At 45.8% G+C, this 7232-nt stretch overlaps 1 protein-coding gene across 2 annotated transcripts in view; it reads right to left on the reverse strand.

Annotated features, from left to right (window-relative positions):
- Positions 1–5936, reverse strand: part of LOC310788688 (RNA binding protein fox-1 homolog 3-like) — a gene marked incomplete at both ends in the record, with an annotated part of 173482 nt that extends 167546 nt beyond the window's left edge. For both annotated transcript variants that reach the window (XM_083650229.1, XM_083650228.1), the window contains one exon: positions 5829–5936. The remainder of the gene's footprint in view (positions 1–5828) is intronic.
- Positions 5937–7232: the final 1296 nt, after the last annotated feature.

Raw genomic sequence — 7232 nt, forward strand, 5'->3', positions numbered from 1 at the left:
AGTATTTTTCATTTTATTCTTGTGGTGACAGTTGCTACTTACTGCTGCTAGCTAGCCAGGTAGCCACTCAGGCTAAAAACATTAGCATCTATGAATAAAGTGGAGTCGAGGTTGATCAGTCATCACGTGGTGCGGTGTTGGTTAAAGAAAATAAAATCTGTCTCGCTCACTGATGACGTCAGCAGCTCGCGACGCATTAGCCATGGGAGGAAAGTAAACACAAAGTAAATAATGACTTGGGAAAAGCTGGTAGGCTATAGCAGTATTATATGCCAGACAAATGTTAATATATGCATGTCATATAATAAATGCATGTCATGTTAAAGTTGTGTGAACTGTCGCAGTTTTTAAAATATAAACAGCATAGCCGGCTAGAGTGAGACGCTCAAGGTCAGGCTCCATAGGGTCCCATTACCGTTTCCACGCAGTTTGTTCACAAAAATGCTGATCGGCTGATCCCTCGTATTCCGAAACAAAAAGAAACATGCAAAGGCACAGGGTTAAGCCAACTAATGTACTGTATCTTAATACAGTAGAGAGGAGAAATGCCAAGACATTGGCTAAGGAGCGCTGCTTCATGACTGCAGGTGTTAAAAACACATTGGCTAAGGAGCGCTGCTTCATGACTGCACGTGTTAAAAACAGGTGCTCATTGGATCCAAGGGAAATAAGTAGAAACAAAGATGGTTGACTTAATAGTAAATTCAACTTGGTGAAGAGTCAGAACCAAAAAACTACCAAGGCACACTGTTTGCAGATCCCCCCCCCCCCCTGATTTTTTATCCCATTTTTATCCCCATTAGTGCTAATTTGATTTATTTATCCTGGTTGCTGCTCCACCCTCTGCCGATCTGGGGAGAGCCGAAGCTGGCTCCATGCTTCCTTCGAGACATGGGCAGTTAGCCAGCCGCTTCTTTTCACCTGACAGGGGAAGCTTCACCGGTAGGACATAGCACATGGAAGGTTCACGCTATTCCAACCAGTTCCCCTCCCTCCGAACAGGCGCCCCTAACGACCAGAGGAAAATTTGCAGAATTTTTAAAAAGCCTTTAATTAAGTGGCTTCACGCCTACGCGTTTCGACACATAGTCTTCAGCAGGGTATCAAGGACAAAGTGTATCTTTTTGGTTCTGACTCTTCACCAAGTTGAATTTACTATTAAGTCAACCATCTTTGTTTCTAATGTAGCTTAATACTTTCATTAACAATAAAACTATCAATAGTAAATAGATCTAGAAAACAGAAAAAGACAAAAGTTGAAGCAGCAGCAGCTGTGGCAGGCTGCCTGCTTGCCTCAAACCACGTGATGACGGGTCGACCTGTGGTAGCACAAAGACTAGTCTATGCAACCCCCTATCACATACAGTATGGTGTTTTGATGTCTTTTGAGCTATTTGCTTTCATTTTTGTATCATTTTATTCGAGCACTTTGAGCTACTGCACTGCATGAAATGTGCTCTATAAATAAATGTATCTTTACTTTGACTTAACTTGGCTACATTGTGTTCAAAACGTCTGGAATCATAGGGAAGCTCCTAACTAGATGACTGCAATAAGCTGCCTGTCAGAAGTGGGATCTGAAGCCACACCTACATCAAAAACCATAAACACCTAGACATTAGCCATGTGTGTGTGCATGTGTGTGTACTGTATGTGTGTGTGTGTGTGTGTGTGTGTGTGTGTGTGTACACACTGTATCTGTGTATGTGTATGTGTACAGTATGTGTATGTGTGTATGTGTATACACTGTATGTGTGTGTGTGTGTGTGTGTGTGTATGTGTGTGTGCGTGCACGTGTGTGTGTGTGTGTGTGTGCGTGTGTGTGTGTGAAAACAACAACATGGCGTCACTTATCCCTGTGACTCCGGCTCTCTCACACTCTGTACAGTATGTTTAGTCTGGGAACAGCCCGGGCAGACCTCATTAAACATCATTGTAAGTATACATCACAGTATATACCCTGCAAATCATATACATCACAGTATATATACCCTGCAAATCGCCCCATCTGCTGATTTCTGAGCTCACAATAAATCCAGTGCGCGGCTTAACGTAAAGAATGGCGCTAAGCTAACGGCTCTGTGTACACATCCATACGTGGTGGAGGAGTTACGTGTGCGCAGACTGCTCTGTAGTGTGAATAATGCAGTGTTTACATCTTGGTATAGAGCAGGCAGTACTGGCCCAGGGGCTGCAAACTGCCAGTGTTGTGCAGTAATTAGGGGCTGTGTGCTCGCCTGCTCTGCTCTGCTCTGCTCGGGACGGGAGGATCTGTGTGTGCGAGGCTCAGAGGCTCATACCACTGGCGGGCTGGCGGCAGGCGCGCGGCGACGCCTGGTCGTCACAGCGGGGACGCTCTCACACACCTCTCACTGGAACAAGTGTTCCTGCAGCCTCTGAGCTCAACACACACACACGCTCATGCACGCACGCACGCACACAAGCACGCACACGCACACGCACGCACACACACACACGTGCGCACCCACGACGCACTTGCACCTTTGACTGGAACAAGTGTTCCTGCAGCTCAACGCACCCACACACACGCAAGCACACACACACACACACACACACACACGCACACACAAACGCACACGACGCTCTTGCACCTTTGACTCGAACAAGTGTTCCTGCAGCCTCTGAACTCAACGCGCATGCACGCACACACACACACACACACACACACACACACACACACACCCGCACACACACACACACGACGCTCTCACACCTTTGAGTGGAACAAGTGTTCCTGCAGCCTCTGAGCTGAGCTCCGGGCAGGAAGGGACAGGACAGGGAGGCTGGCAGCAGCAGGGAAGCAGCCATTAGCTGTCTTCATTAGCTCTGTGTGTGTGTGTGTGTGTGTGTGTGTGTGTGTGTGCGTATGTGTGTGTGTGTGTGTGTGTGTGTGTGCGCTTGTGTGTGTGTGTGTGTGTGTGTGTGTGTGTGTGTGTGTGTGTGTGTGTGTGTGCGTACGAGTAGAGATGTTCCGATAGCGTTTTCTCCTTCCCGTTCCGATACCTGAACTTACATGTGTCATATCGGCCAATACCAAATACTGATCCGATACCAGTGTGACTACTACCCCTGTATGGATGTGATATGATTGTTATCATTGTTGTATGGTCTGGCTCAGGTTGAACCGTGCGATTTCCAGGAAAACAGACGTTTTATCCGGGTGAAACTACCTTTTTCTGGGACAATAAATTACGCGGTATCGGATCGGTGCATAGACTCACATACTCGCTGATACCCGATCCAGCACTTTAGGCAATATTGGAGGCATTTCCGATACTGGTATCGGTATCGGAACAACTCTACATATGAGCAGTGTCTGTGTGTGTGTGTGTGTGTGTGTGTGTGTTCACATTCAAAAGTATTTGTTGCAGAAACTATTCAAATGCTTGTAACTCTTGAGATCATTCTATTAAGAAGAAAATAAGGGGGAAAAACTGTCTGACTTGTGAACCATGAAAATATCCCAAATGTTCTGTTTTCCCCGTCATCTCTTCCATGGCCAAGAACAACAGGCACGTTTTTGGAGAATAATAAGCCTTTCTATTTAATTGAAAGCCAAATGCCTGACAGGCATGTTGTTTGATGTCTTTATCATTTCTCACATCTTTCAAACACTTCTTTGGATCGCTTATTAGCTTGGGTGTTTACGTGTCAATGTCTCTGTGTGTGTGTGTGTGTGTGTGTGTGTGTGTGTGTGTGTGTGTGTGTGTGTGTGTGTGTGTGTGTGCGTGCGTGTGCGTGTGTGTGTTCAGATATTTTGTTTTCCTTCTTGTTATATATTCCTTCTTGTTATATATCATAATGTAAGTGGCAAATAAAAAATAGAAACATTTAATCAGTGAAGCTTTTGGTGAATATGTGGGCGACTTTGGGGCTTGCATTGTGCTCATCAGGTGTACCGGTACTAATGAATATGAGTGACATTTCTCATATGGCAGAAACAACTTAAACAGCTGATCTTATGGCAGAAACAACTTAAACAGCTGATCAACAACTTAAACAGCTGATCTTATGGCAGAAACAACTTAAACAGCTTATCTTATGGCAGAAACAAACATCGATCGTTGATATTCACAACACAGCGATGAGTGACGCTTGCAGAGCCATGCTGAGACTGGTTTCTCAAGCCAGTCTATCTCTGCCACAATGAGACAGTCTGTACTTCAGCTGAATGCTCCAGAGACAGTATGTACTTCAGTCTGAAATGGTCATCTTCCAAAGAAAAGAAAAACAAAAGCAAAAACAAAAACTCTCCAGACCCGAAGGAAGTTTGATGGCATTCAACCAATCATGACACAAAAATATGAATAAAATAATATCTTGTCAAATTTCTATTTCTGCTCATCAGCTAGCTAGCTAGGATTCGACTAGTTTCTTTTCCAGTCTGAGCTATTAAGCGAGTGCACAGGGGACACAGAAGTGGGGAAATGAGCGGATATCCCACCTTATTTTGACCAGATATCCCACCTTATTTCGACCTGGTGTCCCACCTTATTTTGACCTGGTATCCCCCCTTATTTCGACCAGATATCCCACCTTATTTCGACCAGATATCCCACCTTATTTTGACCTGGTATCCCACCTTATTTCGACCAGATATCCCACCTTATTTTGACCTGGTATCCCACCTTATTTCGACCAGATATCCCACCTTATTTCGACCAGATATCCCACCTTATTTTGACGAACTCTGAGAGCTGCTGAAGTACAGACGGGTCGGCAGGAGCGTTTGTAAATTGCGGGAGCCAACGCGTCTGTCTTGAGAGACGATGCAAAGATGGATCCAGCTGGAGCGACGCTGTAGCTTTGCCACTTGGTCTGGGAAGCAGGCAAACCCAACTGGAAGCCTAAGCGCCTCTTGCATCTTCGTTTGACATTAATTGATAATCAAACAAGCCTTCACATTAGACATTAATAAGATCAGCTGAATTATCTATTTAATGTAACCCAATTATATGCAACCCTTGTGCACCGATCAACGGCAATTCCCAACTCATAAATGACAGCTGCAACGACAGATTCAATCAATAATAAACATTGATGGAAACTTGCGAAGCGCTTAGAAGGAGGGTAATTAACAGGAAGAAATAGTGCTCCTCTGAATTTGTTTCTCCGTTGGTGAATGAGTCCGTGATCCTCACGACTGACTGACGCCGTGCACAATCATCTCTTTTGCACAGCGGCTCACGTTCTCCGGCACCAGTGAGAGTTAAGTGTAAAACAAACATTCAATTTCCCTTTGACAAGTAGGGATGGATAGACTTATCATTCATTCTTAACACCGGCTTCAACTACTCCAGGCCTTAATTATTACCTTGTAATTTTTGCTCAGGCTGTCGCCATAAAGCTAAGTTCCATGAATTATTTAGTTGGGGTCCTTTTGTTCAGTGCAGACTACTAGACCTATACGCTCTAGCAGCCTCAGATGGGAAGACCTGTGAATCTGGGGCCAGAGAAGACACTGGAAGAAGCTGCCTCACATCTTTGTTGTGCCTCACATGGGAATTTCTTACCTGGAGCTCAAGCCTTCAGAGAGAGCAAAGATGTTTGTGTTAAAAGGCTGGAATGCAACACCACGCTAAGACGTGGTGGGAGTCTCTCTAGTCTTAAACCGGCAGCAGAGGACTGCTCCATCGTGAATGCTGAGTACAACTTCAAATAACACATGTCAACAGTGGGGGCATCAGAACCAGCCCATTAGAGACTTCAGGGAGTGATGCACCTGAAGCCTCCGCGGGTCCGACGGAGCCGCCGCGCATGAAACAAAATGGAGGTAAGTGTGCGCAGAGGGGCCTGCTGCTGCTTACCAGTCTTGTGAAGAGGGGCACGCCTAAATGCCAGAGGTGCTCGTTCAGCAGGCCGCTGTACACCACGTTCCCGAAGACAGCAATACTTCCTGACTTACACAACGTGTTTCCTGCAGGGACACACACACACAGACACAAGCAGGCGTCACTTACACAACGTGTTTCCTGCAGGGACACACACACAAACACAAGCAGGCGTCATTGAAACGGACAGGAAGCGACGAGGGGCGAGTGCATGTACTGTAGTGCAGCGGCAAGACTCTATGTTATGAGAAGAGAAAGACAGGCAAATTAAATCAAAAGAAATCATTGCACAGGAAGGAGGAATAATAGAGAATGTGGCATTGATCGTTATAAATATTGATCGCAGAGGTTTATTGACCTTACAGGTAATGACCAATAGAGATAGGTAGCTCCTCTAAAATCAATAGGGTTGCACAACTGCTCTAACTCCACATGATAGGCCGTCCGTACAACCAAATGAGATCCTTAGTTATGAGGGGGGGGGGGGGGGGGGGGGGGGTGTACAGTTGTGAAAAATGAGGCCAATGCCGAAGTACCAAGAACTGCAGTTTTATCGAATGGCCACTTGAGACTGGCTGCAAAAGTGAGTCATTCCCCATTCACTCCCATGTTAAAGTACCCGACATTACAGCAGAAATAATCATGTTTACAGCCTGGTTTAAAAAAAACGGTTTTGGTCTGTATAGCTAATTTCACCTTTCACAAAATAATACTACTATATAATTCACCTGTTTAGAGTAAAATAGATGATATGAAAAGACTGTTTTGTGCGTGATTGACAGGTCACCTGTCCAGTGATCATGCAGCTCGCCATTCATGGACCAATAGCAGCGGCTCTGTGAGAAACCCCTGGACAAGATGGCAACGGCCAAAATGCCAAACGAGAGGCTTCAAAACCACAAACCAATGAGTCGCGCCACCCTCACGACGTCCATGTTGAGCTGCAACCATCAGCTCTATAGGTCGCTCTGTCAGTCAGTCAGTCCCTCGGTTGGTCCACAAAAAGTTCACCGCCCTTTAGCGGGCACAGTATTTGGCGTGGAGGTCAAGTGGAGGAATCTCGTAATGCAGAGTTAGGGTGGGCTGCCCCTACCATCCTGCATTTTCGGAAATTCACATATGTGATCGCAGCTATTGCAAATTCGTGCTTGTTTTTTTTTTTAACAGTCTACGGGTTCCAGTAGGAAGATGGCAACTGCCAGAGAAAACACTGATTCCGAAAAGCCCTGGAAAACCAGGCACGGATCTTCAGTCTGTGTGTTCATCACATGACAAACCCCAAAGCCCCTGACCTGTAAACGCGTGGTGGCCGTCACCTCCCAAACATGGCAGCACGTAAATACAGTTCCCGTGTAGCCCTGCAGGGGGACACAGCCACAC

The sequence above is a fragment of the Poromitra crassiceps genome (genome assembly GCF_964638095.1).
Source record: "Poromitra crassiceps genome assembly, chromosome: 13".
Lineage (NCBI taxonomy): Eukaryota > Metazoa > Chordata > Actinopteri > Beryciformes > Melamphaidae > Poromitra > Poromitra crassiceps.